Source organism: Neolamprologus multifasciatus, chromosome 16, assembly GCF_963576455.1.
Source record: "Neolamprologus multifasciatus chromosome 16, fNeoMul1.2, whole genome shotgun sequence".
Classification (NCBI taxonomy): domain Eukaryota; kingdom Metazoa; phylum Chordata; class Actinopteri; order Cichliformes; family Cichlidae; genus Neolamprologus; species Neolamprologus multifasciatus.
Genome location: NC_140454.1, coordinates 7789043 through 7815922, shown reverse-complemented (window position 1 = coordinate 7815922; position 26880 = coordinate 7789043). Strand labels below are relative to the sequence as shown.

General features: G+C 40.5%; 1 long non-coding RNA gene across 1 annotated transcript; it reads left to right on the top strand.

Annotated features, from left to right (window-relative positions):
* Nucleotides 1-616: 616 nt before the first annotated feature.
* Nucleotides 617-1532, top strand: LOC146500197 (uncharacterized). The gene is made up of 2 exons (XR_014869765.1): nt 617-1210; nt 1342-1532. It is a non-coding gene; the product is annotated as an uncharacterized LOC146500197 (long non-coding RNA).
* Nucleotides 1533-26880: the final 25348 nt, after the last annotated feature.

Below are 26880 nucleotides of genomic sequence, written 5' to 3'. Positions count from 1 at the left end.
AAACTGGGGAAACAAAGAAAACTAAGATCATAATACAAAAACTCAGAGACACAAGAAACTCAAAACACTGGGTCACCGACCCAGGACCGTGGTATATATACAGTAAAACACTACTATATACACTACACACAACTCCAAGACCGTAATCTACATAAAGGTCATCCGTCCATGTAACTCGGTGTCACAGGAGCTCTGCAGCCGTTTTAAACTGTTATAGCAAAAAGTTTCCAGTCCATTGAGAGGCTAACACAGAGACACAGACAGACACTACCTTCACTGTGACTGAGACCTTAAACCTGTCACTGAGCATTTACTGAGGTCAGCAGCAGAGCCATTTTCTTATAGAGTGCTATAGGAAGCACTTCTTTTTGCAATTAGAGAAATCCCCCTCTGCTGGCTATTAGAAAGTGTGCCTGTTATATAAATATAGATTCATCATTATCTCATGTGTTAGTGTAGCTTAGATATAAAAAGGAGGACATTCAGAGTGACTTAAAGTGTGAAGGAAAGACAGAAAGACAAGCAAGAGTATTAAAAATCTGCCACCTGATGCATCCAAGCATTCAGCAATGCTGCACTCCAGTGGGCCTACAACAGAGGTGGGCAACTCCAGGCTACAAGTAGTGATGTGACGTTCTGTATCGAGGCTTCGAAGCTTGTGTCGAGTAATGGAGGGGGCGTTTCCGCGATGCGCGTATCGAGGCTTGCTTCATTTATGGGAGGAGCTGAAAATGATGACGTCCGAAGCCTCGCTGCCCGGCTGTACCACGTGACTGGTTCATGAAGTGGTTCGAACTTTGCCGCGAGCTATGACAGCGATACAAACCCCTCAGACTTCCTTCAAAAATGTAGGTGTTTGATGGAGAGTTGCAGTTAGTGAGAGTTTGGAGACAGTTTGGAGGTTTAGGAGAGTGAGGAGAGAATATCAGGAGAGAATGGAGCCAGCTAAGAAGAGGAGGATGTCCTCCCCTGTGTGGGAACATTTTGATTTTATTCCTCCCAACAAGGTATGTAAATTTCTACAGAAGATGTATTTTCATAATAGTGATGGTGCAATATAATTTATGTTAAGCTGTCTTTACTTTTGTACAAGGTGAAGTGTTTGCTATGTGCCAGGGAGCTGGGATATAACAACAACACCTCATCCATGCTTAGGCACTACACAGCTTTGCATGAGAATAGGGGAACACCGATTGTGGAGCAAGACCAGGTGAACCATCAAATGCCATGATAATATAGCATGCAGTAATGTAACTAAATGATATAACAATATTATACAGCTGTAATAAGTTACGTGTGTGATCTTTATATTTGTGCTTTGTTTTTATTGTCTTTCCTCAGGAGAACAATCTCAAATAGATGAAGACCTGGTTAGCATGGTGATCGAGGACTCCCAGCCATTTAGCATTGTGAAGGACAAAGGATTTAAAAGATTTGTTAAATCATTCAATCCTAGCTATGTTCTCCCCACTAAAAGGTCATAAAAGCAGTGAAAATTTAGTTTTTACAAAATAAAATGTGAACAGGCAGGACTGAGGCCTCAGTGTGTAGCTGTCCATACCTCAACGTTACAAAAGCACAACCACTGTCCACACCCCAACCTCACCTCACAGTAAATGATCATTTCCATTTTAAGCATTTCCAAATGATCATTTTCCATACTACAATATATACACAAAGTATATATACAAAGTATACTGCCATCAGTACAATATAGATGTTTTACACACTCCTTTTGTTGTTGACATTTACAGGCTGTGTGCAAAAGGCCACACCCTTCAAATTCATGCCATCTAATATTTTTACGTCCAGTAGGTGTCCTACTAGAGCAAATGAAGCTTCAAGAAGCTTTGCGCTGGGGTGAACCAATTGGATGAAAAGCTTCAGTGCTTCATGAAGCTTCATCTGCCCATCACTAGCTACAAGGGCCTGTGTCCTGCAAGTTTTAGACATAACCCTGGGTCAACACACCTGAATCACATGATTAGTTCGTTACCAGGCCTCTGGAGAATTTCAGGACATGTTAAGGTGGTCATTTAGCCATTTGAATCAGCTGTGTTGGACCAAGACCACATCTAAAACCTGACCTAAAAAAAATCATCAGTCAATTGGGCGTACAGACCAGTCATTGGCCCCTAATAACCTCCAGTCGCTAGGGAAAAATGTAAATTCCTGTGTTGATTGTCTGTTACATGTTGCACCGAGTTCTTGGAGGAACGCTGTCTCTTTTCACTGTGTACTGTACCACTGCACATGGTTGAAATGTCAATAAAGCCACTTGACTCGACTTGAAATTGGCTACAAAACGTCCTGTACCAAAAGCACACTACAATGGGTTTGGCCACTAGCACATTGGCTCCTGGAGTTTTCATCAAACACTCACATACTCACTAAGCAGCTGCGAAACTGCGAAGAGTGTGACTGAAAGCAGAAATGGAAAATGAAAGCTGCACCTCACAGCTTCAACCAAACAACATGTTTTAAAAGGAGTGCTCTTAAAAGCCTCTGAAAGCAAACGCACTATGTTTTTTTTAATCACACTCTTTACAACTTCTCAACTCCTTATCGGGTAGATTGCAAGTGTTTAAAGACATGTAGGTGTCTTCCATATAAACTACAGGGAGCTACAGACTGACAGAAAGTTATCAGTCTTCTCTAGATCTGCAGATTATTTGGACAAATGGATCAGAGTTTGTGCAGATCACAAATAAGCCTGATTCAAGCCTGATTTTGCATAAGAAGTGATCATAACTGAGATCTAAGCTTCTATGTGCCGGTTCATATCAGCAGAGTGTCACCCTCACGGATCATCTTCACATCGCCCTCACTGAGCTCAAGACGCATTCAGCTGCTGTAAGAGTTTGTGCTTCTAAATCTAGAAAGGCAAATACCTTATCGGAGTCTGTGAGAGCAGCTCTGACTTATAAAACACACAAATCCACGTATGCATCAGATTTTTATGACATTTTTATTCCAAGCAGGTCTTTGACAAATCCTCTGTGTCATCTTTATTCCCCGGCGTCTGCGTTGTACAAAAGGACTTTCTGTCTTTCCTGTCGACTTGGTGAGCAGAGCTGCTTCAGGGTGTAATAACTTCTGAATGAAGGGCTGCTGGGTGCCGGTGAGCTAATTTTAACTCTCCCCAAAATGGCAAGAATTTAAAATGGTCCAAAATGAGCAGGGGCTGCACTGCCCTGCTGAGGAGCTGTGACAGAGACACAGCGTGGAGCGGGGAAGCGACTGCAACCACAAAACTCACAAAGCTCACAGCCGTTTGAGTGATGGGCACTGATATAGAAAGACTATTTCTGGAAGCCATGGGCTGATTCATGCCTTAGAAAGATTATTTTTCTTTCTTTCCATTTTTTTCTCCTCCTAAAAGTCACCAATGGGAATAACACAGGACCTGTGGGACATGTTGTTTCTGTATTCTGATCTTTGAGATTTGTTCAGCTAAAGGTTTCTTCCTGTTTTACCCCATTATAGGTGAAATTTGGGGGGTTTCTCTCCACCTTACAAATAAAATAAAATAACATGACTGTTGTAAGTTATATCAATAAATTGAAATGATATGAGTTGTATTGAAACTGACCATAGAAAAATAGTAGAAAAAGGTTTACGTGTATATGTGAATTTGAGATTCAATAACAGGGTTTTAACTGGTCAAACCAAAAGAAAAACAATTAAATAGAAGCTAAATAATAAAACAGATTTGTGAACAACACAAGGTCGGGAAAAAAATTAAGCAAATTCTAATAAAAATTACACCCCTATTCTGCCTTTAGCTGTTTTTATGAAGCCTTTTCTCATCACCTTTTCCAATAAAAAATGGCGATTAGGGCAATTCATTCCAGAGATTTGGAACTACCACTTCAAAGACCTGATCTCCATGTGTTTTAAAATGAGTGGCGCCAGTATTAATCTCTGCTCTGAAGAGCTAAGTGACCGGCTTTACAAGTTAAAGCAAGAATTTTAAAACTGACTTCTGGGGATTTAAAAACTGGAGAGATGTGACATCTTTACTGGAAAAGGTTAGGAGATGTGCAGCTGCATGTTGGAGACTTTGCCCAATTTAAAGAGGTTACCATCTTCAAATAGGTGCTAATTCCACCTTGGAGATAACACAACTTAACTTAGTAATATTCCTTAAATGTCTTTAAAAAAAATGAAGATCAAGTCAGCTTCCTGTAAGACAGAGAAGTTACCTTAGCATAAGAAGTTAGCATTGTTTAATCCCTGGGATGGCCCCATCCTCAGCAATGTAATAAATTACCATTTAACAAGTTAAACTGGTATTTACATCATCTGATTTGCGTTTGAGATATCAGCAGCCTGCACCTGATATTCTGATAACCACAAACTGCTGAATTAATTACAAGTATTTTCACCGAACTCACCTATCTGAACTGGATTTCAAAATGTATCCTGTGTGTGTGTGTGTGTGTGTGTGTGTGTGTGTAGGTGTGTGTGTGTGTGTGTGTCACTGTATACAGCTAGTGCTTCCCATGCCACATGTAAGTAAGAACCTCTGTCTGTCCAGTTGTCAGTCTGTTTTCCATTCCCATCTGCCCCCTCAATGGTGACTGGGATCAAAGTAACTGTGCCAGAGATACATGCTGTGATCTGCTAAATATCCACTGCAGATATGGATATTTTTTGTTACTAGCAGTATCAACACTTATGACTCATCATTCACTCACAGGTACCCCTCCCAATGCTCTTCCCTTCTACTGTGGAAACAATTCCCAGTTTGGCCTTGATAGCCAGACAGCCTCTCTACTTTGAAGGTTGAACTGAAAACTTTCCTTTTTGTAACATGTATAGTTGGGGCTTTATCAAGTGACCCTGAAAGATTTCATAGTTATGTTGCTATAGGCATGTCTTTCAATTTTGTCCCTGTCTCCCTTAGTCTGTGGTTTGTCCTGTCTTCCTATTCTCTATTTTCCTTTTTTTTCCCAGTCACCCTCAAACAGTCTGGCTGTCCCTCCCTGAGCTTGGTTCTGCTGGAGGTTTCTTCCTGTTAAAAGGGAATTTTTCCTTCCATTGCCACAAAGTGCTTGCCCACAGGGAGTCGTTTGATTGTTGGAGTTTTCTGCAGATCACTGTCAGGTCTTTAACTAAAAATTGCCTCGAGGTGACTGTTTGTGTGACTGGTGCTGCATAAATAAACCTGAATTGGGGAAGTTTGGGATTATTATTGATTTTGTGATTTTCTAATGGTTATTAATTCATTAATCTATTCCAAAAACATTTTTTAAAATTTCAATCAGAAGGTGCAGGCTTGATCTTTATTGTTGCTGTACATCATGTATGTGTTTTCTGTTGAAGTAGCCTATTTCATGTTGTGATAGCCACAGGCATGTGATTACTGTGTACCATGTTTGATGGTGTACAGTATTTGTGCTGATATGCCGTGTTTTGTTTTCTTTGATCATGGTGTTGTGTATTGTGGTCCAACATCTCCACTTTGGTCTCATCTGCCCAACACACATTGTTCCAGAAGTCTTGTGGTTTGTTCAGATGTAACTTTTCAAAGCTAGGTTGTGCTGCCGTGTTCTTATCAAGGACGATTTCTCCTGGTCACTCTTCCAAACTTGTTTAGTTTTCTTGTTCTGTCATGAACTAACGTTTAACATGCTAACAAAGGCCTGCAGTGTCTCACATGTAGCTCTTGAGTTTTTTGCAATTTCACTGATCAGTTTTCATGATCTGAGCGTGGGGTGAATTTCCTGGCATGTCAAGAGCAGCCAAGTGCATTTGATTAGCAATGCCTGGCTGCTATTAACTCTCCTAATTCCTGTTGAGGCAGTAAGGGTATGCTTCATTTTTCACAGGACTGCATAGTCCTTTGTTTTCCAGCTTGTATTCTTTGCTCATTTGTATAACTGCCATGCTTTCTTTGCTTGCATTTGTCTTTTCCTTCCTAGCGTGTGTGTATTCCTCATGTTTGTTTTGCTAGTTGGTGTTCTTTGTTATTTATTGTTTGTTTGTTTGTAGGTTTCCTCACGTGTATTTGTTCATTCAAAGTTATCTCCTTGTGTGCGAGCTCTTGTACTGTTTTTGGACTTTGCTCTATCCTCAGCACCTTCCTGTCTTGTTTGCCAAAACCACTCCCAGGCGATGAAAGTTTCAGTGCTTGAATATTACTTTACCTTCAGGTGTGTTTCGTTTCTTCCTTAGGCCCCATTTTTGTTTCACTAATGATAACTCGGGAACAATGCATAGAAGGTAATTAAAACCATATTAAGCAGACATTTGAATATTAATGAGGTAAATTAAGAGTATTATGATCACATGAGTTTTGGCCATGGAGATCGCACAGAGACATAAGGCAGTCCTTGTTAACTTTGGTTTGAAAGTCAGCGTAGTCCTGAAAGAAGGACATGTGCACACCCATGTGTATGTGTGTGTATGTGTGCACATGTGTGTGCGAGAGAGACAGCTCTATCAGCAGGCAGCCTCATTTATCTATTTTTATGAAGGCAGGGTCCGGTCACCCCTTTCTTCTCTCTTACACTGAAGCTGAGAGAAAAACAGTGCAATGACTCATCACACACTCCTCCACCTGCAGAGATCCAGAGAAGATGAACAAGCTTCCCTGATGACCAGTGAAGGAGAGCGTGTAATGCCTTTTTCATTGAAGAAAACGGCTTGCTGTTGTTGAAGATGACAGCTTATCACGAATCACATCACGATCAAACACTTGAACCTTTGATGGCCAGAGACACACTGAATTATGATATTGAACAGCCTCCTTTTGTTGCTTTCAGTGAGCGTCCAGGTTGGAAAGCAGCTACTCGTCTCACAGGCCAGAGTGCAGAAATATTTTGTGTGGCCTCAGGGTATATCTAATGACTTTATCGATCCTTTGAGCTTTATGTTCCTGTGCCGTGGACAGAATCATTAGGGTCTTTTTGGATTGGTTATCTGTCCCACGCTTGTGGATGTTTTAAAAGTCTTGAGGGAATTTGTTCAGATTTGGCAAAGACATTCATTGGATGACAAAGAGGATTTGAGGACAGTTGTTAAAGTTGTTAAAGTTAAAGGTCAAGGTCGCTGTGGCGTTATCACGTTTTAAGACAAATAAATAGACACGCTAAAAATTCATTTCACACAAAAGTTAATTGGATGAAATATTACTGTGATATCGTTTTGGCACTGTGATTTTTTTTAGGTCATTGTATGTATAAGATCGACTATTGTAGATAAATGTAGTGAAGTTAGGTGCTGGTTTAGCTCACAGATTCATCAGGTGACCATACCCCATGAGACTAAATGCAGGAACCACACACCCCTTCCGTGGCCTAATACTAACACTAATGCAAAGTGTAACTAATAATCAATTTACATTTTTTTAAAAATCCAAAATTCTCTTTTGATGCAGAGTAGAAGTGTCAAATCAGACTAAATGGAAACTTCAGTCCATCTGGTCTTCTAGCAGAGCCCTGGGAGTTTGTGGGTTTGTCAAAGTATTTTGGCTGTTTCTAGGTCTGCCTGTCAAATGCGGTCTTCTGCTCCATGTCAGCCACCACTATGTCTGGTTGATTAACCAGCAGCTGATTGTCTGTCTGGAACGTCCACAGGATTTAGCCCTGCTATCCTCAACCATCTTTTGTGGGATCCCCCATCAGCACTTGGAGACTTCTAGTCCATACATGGTGAAGATATTTCTGTACATTAGTCCAACCATTTGGTTGTGACTTTTACTGTACAATGTCCCATCTTATATTCTGCTACTATGTGCCGGATAGTCTCCGGTGTAGCTTTTCATAGTCTGCAATTTGGGTCCTGTCGGCTGTGGCAGACTCGTTCCTCTATGGCTCTGGTGCTTGAGGCCTGTTCTTATGTTGTTATGATCAGAGCCTGTGCTGTCCTCTAAGCCACCCTTTTTTAGCCACTTGTAGGATTTCTTTATGTCAGCCACTTTCTCTAGCTGTCAATGGAAGATCCCATGTAGGGGCTTGGTTGCCCATTAGAGGTTCCTCCACCTGTTCCTCATCACAGTCTGTCTTCAGCAGCCTAAGGTATTCTTGAAGCAGCTCATCTCAGGGGCCGTCTTTCTGATGTATTTGCAGATGCTCTGATTTTCATCCTCTCTCTCTCTCTATCTCTGTATGTGTTCCTGTCTAGCTATCTTTGTGAGGACGAAAATTTGCATTCTACTATACTTGTGGGAACCAACAGTCACTTGTGAGGACACACACACCGGTCCTCACAAATGTGAAGCCTTTTTGAGGCTCAAAATGTGGTTTTAGTGTCAGGGTTACAATTAGGTTACGGTTAGGGTTAGGCATTCATTTTTAATGGTTAGGGCAAGGGGCTAGGGAAAGCATTATGACAATGAAAGTCCTCACTAAGATAGCTGAACGGGCTTGTGTGTGTGTGTGTGTGTGTGTGTGTGTGTGTGTGTGTGTGTGTGTGTGTGTGTGTGCTCATGCATTCAAACCCCTACAGGTCCATGATCTAAAATTATGTTTTTAGGTATACGGCACATTACTGGAGCCTGGATTATTATAAATTATTCAATACAGCCTTTTCAAATTAAAGGAGTTTAGAAAGTCTGGATGCAATAACCCAGGGGAACCAAAAGCCTCCTTATGTGACAGCCACTGACCTCTCCACACACTTTGAGGTGGACAGTAGACAGTCTATCCAGGGTCTACTCTAAAATGAACAAAATCAGCAAAAAATACACTTACACTTCATATAACCGAAAAAGCAGGTATATTTAAATTTCAATGCATTTTTGTCTCCAAATTCTGCATGTCTACCTTTTTTTTAGACATTTCTTTTTTTTAATTAGTGAGTGATGGTTTACCTGTAATTGCATTGCATACATAACGTAAGCTTCTTCATTACTGATCTTCTTCATCTCACTGTCTTTCACCGTCTTTAATAAATTCAAACCAATGTGACACTATTAAATATGATTTAATGAGGCACCGTCTGATGAGGCGATGTTAAACAGATGGTTCTACAATCCTATCAGCGAGGAAACATCTGCCGCAGTCTCTGCTTTCTCATCCCACCGATCACTGTCTGAACGTTGGCAGAGAGCTGATGAGAAGATGAAACAGAGTCACGCGAGCCATGGCATCTGCGTGAGCAGAGATGCTAGCATGAGATGGAGTCATCATGGTAGCTGGTCAACCGTCGGCCAAAATCCTGCACGTCTGAACTGCAACAACAAAAATCCACCTGTGTATTCATTCTAAATAGAAAAGTAGAACTAGTGCTTTCTATTTATCAGTCACGCTCCGATGGATGCAACAGAAAGCAATTTGGAGTATTTTGCCCAAGGATGTTTGGCACACAGCCTGGAGCAGGAAGGATCAAACCACCAACCGTCTGATTAGTAGGTGACATGCTCTACCTCCTGAGCTACATCCTCCTCCAAAACGGGGAAAACTGTAGCTCATACTCTGTGAGTTTAAATCGTTATACAATTAGATCCAATAGAAGTTCAGACTTTCAGGTTGTTTGCCACTTTTTTCAGCTGTTCCTCTCTTCTGTACTTTTTACTTTTTTCCTGGGTTTGATCTGTCCTAACACTTCTTTGTCACAACAGGGTCGTTTAGATGTTTTCTACCAGTCTGGTCTTCTTGTTCTTGAATCTTGTAACCCAATTCATTCATGAAGATGTCTTTTGAACGTAGACTATAGACTGTAGATATGTTTAGCTTGGTTTTATTACAAGTTTTTCTCATAACCATGGAAATAATGTAATCATACACTTTGTTGTTTTCTGTGGTCTTTCGGGTGTTTCAGTTTTGCTAAGCTGGGCTATGCTTTCCCTCTGTTTCTAAATGCACTAGTTTGTTTATTTGGCCACTCCTGGAATTTTTACTCTCTCTCTCTCTCCCTCTCTCTCTCTCTCTCTCTCATGTGTGGTGTTGGGGGTGGGGGTGGGGGTGGGGGGTTCAGCCTAATGCAGTCTCCCTCCCTTTCACAAACATCTCTTTAGGACACATATTTAAAACAACAGTGAAAAAACTCAAATAACTTTGAGCCTCTAAAAATCAGGGACTATGTATAAAAATGACTCTAATTCCTAAACAATCAACACAATACTTTTATTAAAGCCCTTGAATTAAAGCTGAAAGTCTGAACATCAATCACAACTTGACTATTTAATTTATCCACCAAATCCACAGTGGTAGTGTAGACAGGCAAAACTAGGGGGGAAAAGTGTCTTTGATCAACAAATTACTGACTTATCTGTAATAAAAACACACCAGACATATGTATAAAATGTACAGGAACACTGTGACACACATGGAAGATGAATTTAAAAAATACCTGCACAAATCATTACTGAGGTATGTATGAATGACATGACAAAGCCCTTTAAACGTCACAGTTCTTAAACAACTGATCCAACACACTGTACAAGATCAATGATGTCACGGCTGGAGAACTTGCAGCCTTACTTCATACTTTTGATTATCGCTGCTGACACCTTTGTGGTTAAATGTATTTAATGTATTTTCCGCATTATAAGGCGCACTTAAAAACCTTTAATTTCTCAAAAATCGACAGTGCGCCTTTTAATGTATGAATTCTGGATGTGCTTACTGACCTCGTAACGATTTTATGTGGTACGCAGCACTCAAAAATCTGTCAAAAAATGTTTTAGTATGCACGGCTTGATGCATTGTCAGAGCATTACGGCTACCGTAGTCAGGAGCCTCGCGGAGTAATCTGGGTCCAAAACACTGTCAACTTCAGGTCCCAAAGTTAAACAAACACGGCAGCATCACTGAGAGTTAAAAACTGTCTAAATCCTTTCATCCTTAATAAAAATGATCAGTGTTGCTGTTTTACCAGGTGTAACAATTAAGTTAACTTCAGGCGTCCATGAAAATAGAATTTATTAAATTTAACAGAGTTAAAAGTTAGCAGGAAGTTAGCTCGCTAGTTTCCACCTAAACATGATATAGCATGTTCTGACTGAGAGATTTCTGAAAAAATTAAAACGTACAGCTCTGCTGTCACTTCCAACATGAATAAAGACAGAAAACTAAACAGCAGTGACGTTTGTAGGGTTACTGAAGTTGGGCTAGCTGGTATATAATGATGTGCTACATGATTGCTAGCGAGACAACTACGTTAGCATAACATAAACACAGTGGAAGGACGCTAACTTTGTACCATTTGATAAAAGTTAACATGAGGGTTCCCGATGCTTAGGGATAAATGCAATCGCATGGCAGGATGCTATAAACCACATGTGTCAAAGTCAAGGCCCACGGGCCACATCCGGCCCGGCGTACATTTATATCCGGCCCGAGATCATTTTATATAGATGTACTATTATTGTTATGCATGGCCCAGCAATATGAGGCGCTAATAATATACAAACTACAGATCCCATAATGCAGCGCTGCAGCCTCCTTGCTGAACGCTAGGCTAACTGGGAACATTCCCTTGTCAAGCAAGTCAAACTTCTGTTATTACGAAGCTAGCCGCTCACAATGGTGGAGAAAAAAGTTGATTCTGAAAGCAGAGCCTTTCAGAGCCAGTGAGTGACTGAATATATGTTTAAAGACATTGCTGGTAAACCCGTGTGTCTTATTAGTGGAGCTAATGTGGCTGTAATTAAGGAATTTAATTTAAGACGAGACAAAACGTCAGGATAAGCTGAAAAACCTAAATGCAGAGCAGAAACTACAGAAAGTAGAAGAGCTAAAGAAGAATCTGACATTTCAGCAGACTTTTTTCACCAGAGCAAAATCACAAAGTGAAGCTGATGTGAAAGTTTTATTGTAGCAGAGGAACCAAATCAGCCCGGTACCACTCTGAAGAGCTGCATGATGAAGCTGTGCGACGTCTTGTGTCCAGATAAAACGCAGATTTTGGCAAATTTAAGAACACAGTTGTGTGAAAGAAGCGAAAACTTTATCGCATACTCTCTTGCTGTGGATGAAAGTACAGACATGATGGACATTGCACAGCTGACCATCTTCATCCTGGAGTGGAAATATTGAACATTAAATCAATGCATGATAACGACAGGAAAATACATTTTTTAAAACATATGTCAAAGTGTAACTGACATGAAACTGTCCTGGGACAAACTTGTTGGACCTACAACAGATGGAGCGCTGGTGTTGTGCGGTGAAAAAAGCGGACTAGTCCGCAGGATGCGAGTAAAGATGCAGGAGGAGAACTGTACCGGTGAGTTAACAGCAGATCACTGCATCACACACCAGGAAAGGCTGTGTGGTAAAGTCCTAAAAATGGAGCATGTAGTGATCACCATAACGCAGACCGTACATTTAATCTGAGCTAAAAGTTTAAATCACCGTCAATTTCAGTCTTTTATGTGGGAAATAGATTCAGAGTTTGCCGACATGCCATCATACAGAGGTCCGTTTGCTGAGTTGGGATTAAAATTCTTTTTTTGAGTTTTTGAGCTCAGCAAGGAAATCTGTCAGTTCATGGACATGGCGTGTATGATGCAGTGAAGGCATTTCAAGTGAAGCTGTCACAAATAGGGATGGGTACCGGTATCCGGTGCCATGATGGCACCGGTACTGACATAAACGGTAGTAACCAGACAGAAAACCAGCGCACATTTCGGTGCTTTATTTTTCCTGAGCAGTGATACACTTTAGATTGTAGCCAATCATTTTACGTTTCCGAGGATAGTAGGTGGGTCCAGGTACGTACGTTCTTTTAGAGCAGAGCTACAGATTAAAAATGCCCAAGGCGAAGCGGTCAAAAGTCTGGCTGTACTTCACAGCAAAAGATGCAAACTCAGCAGCCTGCAACAAGTGCTTTAAGGTGATACTGTGACACTGTCAAAGGAGGTAACACCTCAAATCCGATGAAACACCTGGCGACGCATAGCGGTTTCTTTTTTTAAAGCCGAAAAATGCGCCGTATTTGATAGCTTGCTGCGAGACCTCACATCGTGCACGTCTACTGCGGGTGTGGTGCCTGTTATCGGCGCCGGAGTTAGCAACATCCCCCAAAAACCCGAAGAGTAGAGTCCTGGCCCCTAGCCCTGCCAGTGTAGCAGAAATGATGATGGATGATGATGGCAGCAGCAGCCGTTCTTCTCTGCGTGAGTAGCTTAATGTTGTTCGTGTGTAATTTACGTTGAGTAGGCTAACCACGTTATTACATTAATGCATGTAAGGTGAACTAGCAAACACCATCATAGCTACATGCAGCTGTCTTCTTGTTTGATGGCAGATACTCCCTTCACCCTGGCCAAAAAGGCTAAAATGACCAAAGAAAAAGTGGAAAACAGTTAAACATGAGAGGTTTTTGGACAAAGTTTATGTTTTTTCCTTTGTTTAAGCACTGCTTCCAGCCAAGAATGATACCATATATGCCCCATAGCTGCAGAAAAGGCTAACATTGTTATCTTTTTACAAGAAAACAGCTAAACATGAAAGGTTTTTGGACCAATTTTGTGTTCTCCATTCTTTAAGCACCGGTTCGAGCACCGTTTAAGCACCGGCACCGTTTCAAAAGTATCGGTTTGGCACCGGTATCGGATAAAACCTAAACGATACCCATCCCTAGTCACAAATGCACCAGTGCAACTTGCCTCACTTTCCCTGTTGCCAAGTAATGTTGAACCAAGTCAGCGGACTTTGCTGAACTGCACCTGTGCACATTCAGATGGAGCTGCAGTGTAATGATACACTCAAGGGAAAGTACGACACTGAATGGCCCGCACAGTTTATTAGTTCCTTTCCTGAAGCAATGCCTCAGCTCCGTCTACATGCAGCTCGAACCTTGTGTATGTTCTCATTTATTTTTTCTGGGGTTTTTGGCAGCATGTTCATATTTCTAACTTGCATAATTTTGACAGGATATAGTTTTATGAAGAGTAAAATATTTAAAGTTAAAGTTTATTTTTTTTAAGTTTATTTAATCTGGAATAATATTCCTGTCTGTTTTTATTCATATTTATGTTTAAAAAACATTGTTTTAGTGTTCAATAAATGTTTATCTTGTTTGGCCCGCAACCTAAAGTGTGCCTTGAGTTTTGGCCCCCTGTGCAATTGAGTTTGACACCCCTGCTATAAACGGACCAAACTTCAGTCAGGAGAACATCTGAGATTATCCATCCACAATACCAGGTTAGTCATTAATATACTGCAACATCATGGGAAAAGAGCAGCTGCGAGAGAATTCAACATTAATGAATCAATGGTACGGAAGTAAAGATTGACTTATATGACTGTTTTGTTTCGCTTAATGTGCCTTATAATCCGGTGTGCCTTATATATGAAAACAGACCCATTCATTGACAGCGCGCCTTATAATCCGGTGCACCTTATGAAACCTCAGCGGAGGGTTTCAGTATTAAAAGAAACAGGTTGTCATAGAAATAAAATATAAAAAATCACAGAAGTTTTATTTAAATCAAAAGCTTTGGTTGAAGAATGAGGATGAAGAGTAACTAGACTTTATATTGACTATAAAATCCACAAACAGAAAGGTATGCAAAGCTGGGTAGTTCCATCTCTCTGTTATAATACATGGAATTATAGAACTTATGCTTTATTTGCCTCTGTTGACATGCCAACAGATTCCTGACAGGAGTCACGAGGAGCCCCTGTCCACTAAAAAAATGTAAAAGGGTTTTCAACTAAAAATAATTAACCGAATTAACCAAACTTAATATTATATCCACTCAGTCGAGCAGGGATGGCATCAAACATGTGCAAAAACTATGTAATTAATAGAAATTTCTAAGAAATATTTTGGCATGTTAAACATTTACTTCCTCATTAGGCTCCCTTCCTACAAGCTTTTGAAAAGCTGTTTTGCTCTGCGGCAGTGGTTTTCTTGCAAATTATAAACTGCTCATTTCTCACAGGCATCTCTCCAGCATCATTAAAAACTGCCGGCCACTCCTGAGAAAGAGAAATCTGGATGCCCCACTAATAGCATCCTTGACAGATTTTAATCAGGTCTCTGCTCATATTATTGTAAATTCTGGACTTACTTACCAAGGTAGCACATTTATGCTTCCTACAACCCAGGATCACTTCCAAAGGACCACGTGGTTATCATTTATTTTTACCTCATGCTAACATGAGTTAGCATCTTGATTATTATTATTATAAATCTTTATTATTATAATTGTAATTATTATTACAATTATCCCCAATATAAAGATTCTTTAAGAGTTATTCCTCCAAATCAAAGGTCATGTGCTGTACAGATGATATTATGATATTAATCAGAAGTCACTTGCATTGAAATATATATATATATATATATATATGTAGAGAGAGAGAGAGAGAGAGAGGCACCAGATCTATTTATCTCCTTGCTGTTTTAAAAAAAAGCCTGTTTCCAATTAAAACTGGGTTACATAACTGTGCTAATGTGCAACTTTTATGTTGTAAATGTGCCTCGGGTTCCAAGAAGGTTGATTCTGTTCATCTGGACGTAGCGTTTTCAGTAGTTTCTTTAGTCTGTGAGGTCTTCAGTGAGACTGAAGAAGTCACTTGGATGAGTGACAAAACATATCTTCCACTGAAAATGCTACGTCCAGATGAACAGAATCAACCTTTTGAGATTGAGCATGAATCAAGACGTGCCTCGGGTTGTTTGAGGTTTTTTGTGTATCAGCTTGTATTTTCTGACTGTGTGTCAGTATTCAGGGCTGTCGTCATCAGTGAGGCTGTGTACTGTGAACTAAAATGAACTGTGTCCTTTGTCTGCAGCAAATGTTCTGATGTAAAACAGTTTTCACTTTAACATCTCAACTGATTCCGGCTGAAAATGATGAGACTCGCATGAATTTGATAGTTTTATTAGGTCACAAAAACTCAGATAAACAGTTTTATTTCCATCTGTGCTCCATCCTCCTCTCGTCTGCTTGCTCACTTCCCTCTCCCTCCCTGCTATCTCCTCGCTGGGTGCAGACAGTGATGGAGTTCCAGCAGTGTGAATACAGGTGGCTTGGCTCCCTGGCTGCTTGCTCTCAGCTGGCTTCCTCTGATAAGGTTCAGAGTTTACAGAAGTTGTGCTCCTGCTGCTGCCAGTTCATTTACTTAACTTGTGATAAGGGCAGTCAGCTGTAGCGAGCTGGGTGGGCTGGAGGTGGCAGGCAGTTGTTGGTCAATTTAGTCTATTCATAAAAAAAACACGCTGTCGTTCTGTGATGAAAATGAGTATATTTCACCAAGTTTCCAGACTAAGCCAAAATAAGAAATCTACAGTGGAGTGTGTGTGTGTGTGTGACTTAGAAGAAGTAGATTTCAAATTCACTGGAAAAAGAATACACATGTATCAACACAAATAAACATATAATCAGAGCAAAATCAAGCAAATTGCTTTGGATTCCACTTTATAGTAGGAAGTTATAATAAAACATTATTACAAAATGTTGCCCACAGTCACAGCTGCTTTGTAATGCAATGCACGATAATCATCTGCATTATGAAATCTGTGTGTTCAAAATAGAAAAGTTAACAGCTTAAAAAAAGGCGAAGGCAAAAATGTTTTTTTTTCCTGCATTGTAGTGTGATTGACTTTTTATTGGCCAATTAAATCATTCATTGAAATCAAGGTTATGTTTGTCTCTACTCTTATTCAACTGTCCAGTGTCCACAAGTAAGTCGTGTTCCTATCTAAGTATATGAATTTTAAACCTTATTGTAAAATTTTCTTTAAAATTTATTTTTTTTACCAATAGGAAACCTCAAAAAGTGGCCAGCTATCACTCCCCTCACCACCATCTGTCTAGCCCTACATAGATATCCCATAATGCCAGTTATTTATTAACAGGCGTCTTAAAGCAGTGAGGGTTCACCTGAGCAGTCAGCCTTCTTTCTTCATTCTCTCTCATTTCTAATTAAAAGACCCTTTTTTTCATCATTTATGGCTTACGCATGGTGAATGGGTGACGCTTTTATTATGACTTTCCTCTCCTGATATAAGGGCCTCCCCATCACTGAGCCCTACAGGAGTCTTTAAGCTTTTTATTTTAATTTTGAATTTAACAATAGAGTACAAAGGTGATGCAAAGTTTTTCTGGTATTTTGGAAGTGGAATACTGTGTATTTTGCACACAGCGATCAGTATCGGGCAATAATAAATAACTCTGCTGCCCAGAGTGACAAACCAGTCAACCAAAGTCTTATCGTGCTTTACAGCATTCACTGAAATAAGACTTTAAGTAAACATGTGGTGCAAAACGATTTCTGTTTCAGCTTTTATCAGTGACGTCAGAGGCAGATTGACCATCAAAATACTAGCTAATGTTGGAAACAGTGACAGACTAGAAGTGGATTTGTAGCTGAAATAAGAGGTTGGACCGTTATGAACCCTATTATATCTCAGATACACTTATGTGACAACTGGGGCAGAAAGCAATCATCTGCCGTTAATAGATAATATTTGAAGAGAAAAAAACCCACCTGAACTCATGGTAGTGAAAGTGATATCTTTGAATGAAAATAACGGGTTTTCCACCCAGCAAGAGGTCTTTGAAAACATGTGTTTGGATTTAACTGAAAATTGAAAGTTGAGAAGATGGATTTCTCAGATTGCTGTAGAGGTGTCAGGTTTATACACATAAATGCACTCTATTTCGACAGCTTCCGAATAAAAGAGATAGGCCAGATCGGTACACTTTTTGTTTTTGTGCTTCTACACAAATACTGATAACTGTAAACCTGTGATTTTTTTTCAGGCTGTTTTGTTTACCAGAACACTAAAAAGTCAAGATTAATATCACTGTGTAGTTTATGATGTCAACCATTTTTACTGTAACAGTTAAGACACCCATTATTTATGCTGTAAAGCTGTCAAACCAATGAATTTCCAAAATAAAATACCTTTACAAAATTTTTACAAATTTGCTAAAGTTGGAACAGTTAGTTGGAAACAACTCATATAGGTCTGCAAACAGTAGTGCAAGTGTATAAACCATGAACATACCATTAAATAGTAGTTATGATAACTTAGCTTACGTAGCTGCGTCCTCCATTAGTCCAACAGACAATCACACACTAATATAACAGCATGTGAGTTCTAGGATTCTGACATGGGAATAGATAAACGTTGTTTCAGCACCACTGACTAGCCTCCACATTTCGCTATCCCATCCATCCATCCATCCATCTTCATCCGCTTTATCCGGGGCCGGGTCGCGGGGGCAGCAGCCTAAGCAAAGAGGCCCAGACCTCCCTCTCCCCAGCCACCTCCTCCAGCTCATCCGGGGGAACACCAAGGCGTTCCCAGGCCAGCCGAGAGATATAATCTCTCCAGCGTGTCCTGGGTCTGCCCCGGGGCCTCCTCCCGGTGGGACATGCCTGGAACACCTCACCCAGGAGGCGCCCAGGGGGCATCCTTGTCAGATGCCCAAACCACCTCAGCTGGCTCCTTTCGACGTGGAGCAGCAGCGGCTCTACTCTGAGCCCCTCCCGGATGGCCGAACTTCTCACCCTATCTCTAAGGGAGATGCCAGCCACCCTTCGGAGGAAGCTCATTTCCGCCGCTTGTATCCGCGATCTCGTCCTTTCGGTCACTACCCACAGCTCGTGGCCATAGGTGAGGGTAGGGATGTAGATCGACCGGTAAATTGAGAGCTTCGCTTTTACACTCAGCTCTCTCTTCACCACGACGGACCGGTGCAGCGTCTGCATTACTGCAGCTGCAGCCCCAATCCGTCTGTCGATCTCCGGCTCCCTTCTCCCATCACTCGCGAACAAGACCCCGAGATACTTAAACTCCTCCACTTGGGGCAAGACCTCATCCCCGACCCGGAGTGGGCACTCCACCCTTTTCCGGCTGAGAACCATGGCCTCAGATTTGGAGGTGCTGATCCTCATTCCCGCTGCTTCACACTCGGCTGCGAACCGCTCCAGTGCGAGCTGGAGGCCCTCCAGTGCTATCCCACTATAACAATTTCAATTCAGTTTTATTTATATAGCGCCAAATCACAACAACAGTCACCTCGAGGCGCTTTATATTGTAAGGTAGACTCTACAATAATGCATACAGAGAAAAAGTCAGCAATCACATGACCCCCTATGAGCAAGCACTTTGGCGACAGTGGGAAGGAAAAACTCCCTTTTAACAGGAAGAAACCTCCAGCAGAACCAGGCTCAGGGAGGGGCGGGGCCATCTGCTGCGACCGGTTGGGGTGAGAGAAGGAAGACAGGATAAAAGATGACATAAAGTTATGAAATATAGTCAGCGATAATCATTGAAGTTCTTTTGTAAAATAAAAAAAATATGTAAAATTCCCCTTTTCCAATAGATTTGGTCAACAAACACACATTTCCCATGATCAAAGACAAAGCTAAAACCTTCGATTGATAAATATATATATAAAAAATATATTTTACATGCTTTCCTTTTCAGTTTGATATTGACTGACTTTGACTGTCACCAGAGGTATGATGAGACTATGGGTTGAATATGTGGAGGAAATAGGATCCTTCTTATTAGTTCCTGAGATTCCCCTCAATCAGCTGGAGGCTTTCCAAAGAGCCACAAATCGTCATGATGACAAGAATTACAGTCCAGCATGAAGGAAACAAACATGTGTTTTTTATATAGTTTTTTAAATCTTTCACAGCATTATTTTACAATGTAGTTGTATAATAAGGTTTATTATTTTTATTCTTTAATTTACAAACTTTCATCAGCCTCTGTTTTAGTTTACACACGGTACATGCATGCAAGATTAAGGACACATTAAAAATCAACCCAGACTCTAAAGGGTTCCTTCCTGCTGCTCTTCCCTCACTTCTGCTGCAACAAAGTGAGCAATGACCAGCCAGAGGCGTCAGGATTCACGTGTGAGCAGCAGCACGGTCGCCTCTGCTGAGAGAGTGGGAGTCCCTGATGTGATCCGTGCTGACACTTCAAATATCAGTGGTAGAGAAGCCTTTTATTTTAGGCCATGGCATAATGTGTAAAAATAGCCCATTGTAAGAATTAAGATTTTCACAAATTTCGTCAGTAAAATGCATCATGTTGGTGCCTGTTTTATAGTATTTTAATATTTTTAGGCCTGTAGGTTTGGGGACAATGACAGTGTTTTTTTTCTGTACACAACCACAATAGATTTTAAATAGAACAACTGGGATGTGATTGAAGTCACAGCCACTGTAGGAGGGAAGAAACAGTTGGTTTTGGTGAAAAAAATAATTAATAAAAGTAGTTTCAGCATAGATAGCCAAACTATCATCTGTAGATCATATGACCCACATTCATTCTTGAAGATCTAGGGATAGACCTGTTAATAGAGGAAGTGTGGTTTTGTATAAGGAAGTCAGGTGTCAGAGAAGTATGTGAAGCTGCTGCAGCACACGTTGAGAAGTGGCGGGAATGTCCAGCCTGAATGACTATGAGGTTTGCAGATGATGGTGTGCTCTGTAGTGAGAGTAGGAAGCAGGTGGGAAAGAGCCTGGAGAGGTGGAGGTATGCTCTGGAGAGAAGAGGAATGAAAGTCAATGAATAGCAAATTAGTGCCGCAGTCCCTCTATGGAAAACAGTGGTTGGAGATTTTTACTGCAGCCATGTGCAGTGAAGTTCTTGTTGCTTTTCACGTGGTTTGTTCAAAACAAACAACCTTTATTTGTCACATACACAATTATACAAAGTACAACATGTAGTGAAACGCTTGTGTCCGAGCTGCAGACATAGCCGCACAATTCCAGGGCTTGTTTTTTTTAGCATGGGGGTCTAGCCAGGACCCTTACTGGATACCAGGTGGGAATCGAACTTGTGATTCCCGCTCCAAAGGTGTGTAGTCTTACCACTGCATGGAGCAAGTCTGCAGCCAGTTGCACTCAGCTGCTGTCTTTGTTACAGCAAAATGAGTGTTAAAACAGCAATAAGACACCTGATCAGTCTGCTATCACGCTGTGATTTAGCTTACATAGGATACATGCATGCAAGGTCAAGGATAGATTAAAAATCAACATGGACTCCAAAGGGTTGGTGGCTGTTTTCAATTAATGGGGTCAAATTGCTTATTGACTGTAAAAAAAAAAATCCTTGAAAGTCATAAATCTGTTGCACTCTTCATACACAGAAATTCAAAACAATTACAGGAACACTTTTTAATCAGAGTACGGAATCAAGTCAAGTAAACTTGTGGGATATTGATCTGATGGGTTAAGTAGCAGAGGGGTTGTTAATGAAAATGTTGATGAAACTATAGCAACAGGTGCACTAAAGGGACAACAATGGCACAATCCCTAAAACAGGAATGGTTTTACAGGTTGTACAGGTAGTCCAGTTCTTCCAAGAGTTGTCTATGTGCACAGAAAAATAAAATAAAATAAATTAACATGTGCTACTTACATCCAAAGTCTAGACACTGACGTACAATACTGATGTTGTTGCCACAGGATGGTTAGTTGACAGGAAAATGGCATAAGCACTTAGAAACATTGCTTTTTTAGGAATATGACCCATTGGCAAACAGTTGAGTCGTCCCCCATAGCAAACATACATATTACAACATGTTGGCAACCTGTCTATGTTAACAGGATAGTCAGCAAGTACCAGTCTGTGTGAGAGTGACTGCAGCAATTGTTTGAAGACACATCTCCATCTCCACCAGGAGATGTGTGCAACCCTTTGGGTGATGTTATTTTAATAAAACACAGGGTTTTAACTTTTCTGTTTCACAATAATTTAAAAAGATAAAGGCAATAATTTAGAATTTGTGAATGCAATGTAATCCAGCAGGAAACAGACAAACTCTCAAAGGTTATAATCTCACTGAGAAAAAGCCAGGAAATATAAAATCAGTTTGTGGTTCAGGCAGGGGTTTTTCTCTTGCTGTAATTTCTAACTGTGATCTCCCAGGGCTGGATCTTCAGATGATGTTTTCTGCTCATGCCAGGAACTATGAAGAATTAGAAAAAAAATCCTTCATGTTTTTCCGTGTTCTATACTCAGCTACTTTGATACACGTGTGATGGTTACACCTGTGATTAAGTCTCGCAAGTGTTTCCTTAATTTAATACCAAGATACTTTACACAGAGTTTGTAATTATACAGAAAAAATAAATTCATAAATGACACATGGTAAAGTCAGACATTCCTTAATCATTCTGACCGAGCACTTAAAGCTTCTCCCCCTCAGACAAGATCTGGGCTGTGTTTAACTTCTCCATTGAAATATCCATGTCAGCACAGTACAAACTCACACCAAACTCAAGAACTCAGGTATTAGAAACATTTCATTCTAATGATTATATTCTCTATATTATATTCTCACGATTATATTCTCATTCATCTGATTAGATTTTGATTAGATCTATTTTTGTTTCTGAGCAGATTTAAGCATGATTCATTATTAGCATAATCACATACAGATAAAATGCTGTAGCACTTTAAATAAAAAAATAAAACTGGATATTAAGTCCTTTGATCCTCTCTCAGATGTAATGAGAGATAAGCTGGGGGACTTCCCACCCCTCTCAACACTTTCAATCTGTCACTGAAAGCAAAAAACTGAAACGAAATGCCATAATTGTGTTTTCCCTGTCACAAGGAAGTTACTGCCCCAGTTTTTTTCTCATGTGAATGAGCTTTTCCTCATAACCCACCTTTTCTACCGTTTGGTCTCACTGATTATGTTGCAGTTCATATATGTAATGTGTTTCAAACCTACAATATTACTCTTAGAGACTTTGGTAATCTTTGCGTAAAAGATGCTGTACATCTGCAGGCCACTTTGGAACCCACCTCAAGCCCCGCCTCACATGTCACAGATGCCTGCTCCATGTTCTGCTGGGGTCTGTTCTCCATACCAAAGACAAATATAAATTATGCACAGAGTTAAAAAAACAAAACAAAAACAACCTTCTCTTGGTTGAACTGAATGACTTAGCAATAACGCACACACATACAGAAAAAAAGGAAAAACAACACCTGATTAAAAGTGTTGGTTTGGTTTTGAGATGAACAAAGCTAGACTTAGATTGTAGAGGGCATTTGTTTTACTTTGACGACGCGCTGTAAGTTTATTAAACACTGCACAAGTGATTTTAGTAAGGTACTGCTACATTTTTCATTACAGCTAAAATTACTCACGACACAGATTCAGTGCAGTTTGTCCCGGCTCCAGCACAGACGCTGTGCCTGCCACCCACAAACACACATTTAGAAAATTAAAAATGTGTCATCGAGTTTCATATTTTAGTTGCATACAGTGCATCCATGATAAATCAGAGCCCAGCTTACCCCTCCTTTCCCTCTTAATTAGTTTTAGAAATTAAAAAAAGGTCCATTTATCACAAGATTTTTGGCCTCAGCAGTCTTTTCATCTCGGGAGAAACATGGCAGGGAGAGATATAATGAAATGTCTTGTGTACAATCAAAATGATCTTTTCTAGCCACAGGGTTGAGATTTGAGCCTGGTGCTGCAGCCAAGGAAATCATAGAAAAAGAGGCTGGAGCAAAGACTTCAAAGCTCAGTGTGAGTGTGTGTTGTATTGGCAAGGTTTAATTTGAGTGAAGATGTGAACTCGGCAGGGAGTCCTCTGATGACTTAACCCAGCTTTTCATCTCTTCTACAGTGACACGGCCTTCCAGTGCTCAAAGGCCATATCCACATTCAGCTTTAAAGCAGTGACTTCATCTCACCGTCCATATTAAAACAGTGCTGCCCTTGTGGATTTCAGCAGCAAAGAACTGCTAGAGCTTGTTGCCTGAACTGGAAGAGGGCACGTGTGGCTGTGTGCAGATTGACTGATTGATAGATCTGCTGCTTATGAACATCAAGCACCTGCCTTTTAGCAGCTGTCTGACCAACTGTATAATTTGCACCGTGAAGTAAATGACTTCACACTGCACATTATGAATCAGTGTGTCATTCTTTAAGAAGTGATTTTATATTTTTCGCTTGTTTTGGCATCTTTTCACAGATTAACTGGTGTGTTCCCGTAGATGTTTTATTTTGATTCATTACCAGCCAGAACACTCAGACACATACATGCACACAGGAAAATGAACTCACAATGTGACAGTACAAGCTCTGGCTTGTAGTTATTGCGGTTACTCTTGTTGTATCGACTGATTGGAAGATATTACTACCCTTGTTTTTTAAATATGTGTTCATAAAAATATAACAGAGGTTGTCCAAATTTGCTGATTGAAGATCTGGTGTCAGTAGTCCAAAACCTTTGACGCTAGTTTATATGAATTGCAGAGGAACAATAGTCATGTAAGAAAGAAAGTTTTCACCAAACTCTATGCAGTCCTGCAAAAAACTAACTACACCTTATGATTCAGTATCTTGCAGACCCTTGTTGAGCAGTAGTAACCTGAAATAATTGCTGGCCCACTCTTCTTTACATCATCGCTTCAGTTCTTTTACAAACATTTCTTTCTGCACAGGTCACACTACAGCATTTCAATTCTCAATTGAGTTGAGGTCTGAACTTTGACTAATATATTGTAAAACCTTGATTCTTTCCCTTTTCAACTGTGATGTATGTCTACGATCTGTGCTGCACGACCTAATTCGGGTCAAATAAATGACTGCAAGGTACCCAGGGCCTGTGGCTTCAAAACAAGCCCAAATCATCACCCTTCCACCACCACGCATTGCAGTTAGTATGAGGTCCTTGTGCTGATATACTGCGTTTGGTTTTCATCAAACATGGTGCTGTGCACCATAGCTAAACATCACTACTTTGGCCACATCTGTCCTAAGTCTTTCTAGAAGTCTGATTTATTCAGATGCTTCTGTGCAAAGCTAAAAGCTGTCAAAACTTCAGAGGTGAACACACTCACTGATAATGAATTAATGAAGAGCATTTGATTATTAGCACCTGGCTGTTACTTAGTTGCTATGGATACAATAAGCATGAACCTACATAACTATCATTAAATAAATAGATTTGTTGATCTTAAACATGGGCAGCATAAAAGCCACTGTGATGTCAAACACAGGATGGTTTGAAGTCCCATTATAAAGCCTCAAGCTGAGTGTTTTCGACTTGTGATTGGCAAGCCATTAGCCAATGAGCCGGCATAGTTTACTGGGATAAGAGAACAAGGAAGCTGAGGGTCGTAGACTTCTATAAAACTGGAAGGCTTTCTGCAACCCACTGCTGGTCATTAGGAAGAATGCAAGTTTAAGGCTTTTCCATGTTGGCTTCAGTTTTCAGACCCATAAACTTCATCCATCTTCTATACCATCTATGATTTAAACGTGTATCATCTGGCACGTTATTGTAAACCTATTAAACAGTTGATTGGTCAATCTTTGACTATAGGACACACTCATTCTTTTTTAGTTTCATTTTGGGTCTCGACCAACTCAGTTTGAGTGTGTGAAATATCTAACTCTTTATCTATTTTGTGTCCTTCTACAATTTCAACTTGTCTCTGTCCTCTGACCTGACTGATGTTTGATTTTCTCAACTTCAGAGCAGGGTAGCTGAAAGAGGACAGAGTGCCCACATTAATCGTCTTTTCTTTTTAAATGCATTTGGAAAACTTCTACCTTGTTAAAAAACTAAAACAGGGTAATCTTCAAATGTTAACCATGTGTGAATGTTCCTCCAGTTTTTTGTTTTTTTTTACTTGACTAGAGTTTGAATCATCATGTGTTGTTTTCCATCAACAGAGTCAAAAGCATTTTAACCTGCTGTCAAGAAACACCCACTCAGACAATCAACCCGCCATTACAGCCAGCGTGGGTGACTCTGACAGAACCTGCAATCAGAGAGCGCTCGCTCAGAGTCGTTACAGGCCCAACACAAATGGAAATATGCTTACAAAATTATCATTATTTAAACATCAAAATGATCCTGCTGCATACCGAGCAGAATTCTTAGAAAATAGCATCAAACAAAGACCATAGTTTAAAGCACCATTCAGATGGGACTGAGATTACACAAGTAAACATTAGAAAACATATTCCCTGTTGTTTGTGATAGTTTAACTCATTCTGAGAACAGTTAACCTCAGCAAAATTACAGAAAAGGGTACATAACATTAAAACAAAAAAACAAACAAGTAAAAAAGTATTTTTTTCTATTACCTACTGACAGTAATCTGTATATTCATGAATAGAGGCTGTACAGCGTGGGTAATTCAATAAATTTAGAGTGAATATTAGTTGTTTTCTGTAACTGTAACTTACTTGGTGTCATTTGTCCTCTGTTTTCCAGGGCAGTGCAGAATCGTTTTTATTTTTTCTGGCAGTCTAATCCTCTGGTATCCTTTGTAACCAGTGGTTTGCACCTTGTTGTAAACCCTCTGCATTTCCACTCATGAAGGTGTCTCTTGACAATGAGCCACCTGCAGTCGTGACAGCTGTTGACTGGGCTGTTTGTCGTGGAAGGTTTTATCTTAACCCAGGAAAGAATTCTGCAATCGTCCAATTCATTGGTCTTCCAGACCTTTTGATGTTGCTAAGCTCACCAGTGCATTCATCCTATCAAGCATTGATTTGGCCACTCTTTTTGGTATACTTGGAATCAGTTCGACAAAGACTAACTAGGGAACAGGTTTTACCTCTCCAAACCGCTTGATCAAACCAACACTCATCTATAATGTCATCTCTGCGTTTTGCAGTTGTCCTGCTGGTTGGTTCAGGTGGCGGCCTCCAGCGAGCACTGAAGCAGTTTGCAGCAGAATGTGAGGCGGCAGGAACAAGAATTGGGACCTCCAAATCTGAGGCCATGGTCCTCAGCTGAAAAAGGGTGGAGTGCCCACTCCGGGTCAGGAACAAGTTGCTGCCCCATGTGGAGGAGTTGAAATATCTCGGAATCTTCTTCGCGAGTGAGGAGGGAGGGGAGATTAACAGACACTTTTCAGCCACGCCTGCAGTGATGTGGATTGTGTTCCAGTCCGTCACGGTAGACAGAGCTGGGCATAAAAGAGAAGCTCACCATTTACCGGTCCATCTACGACCCT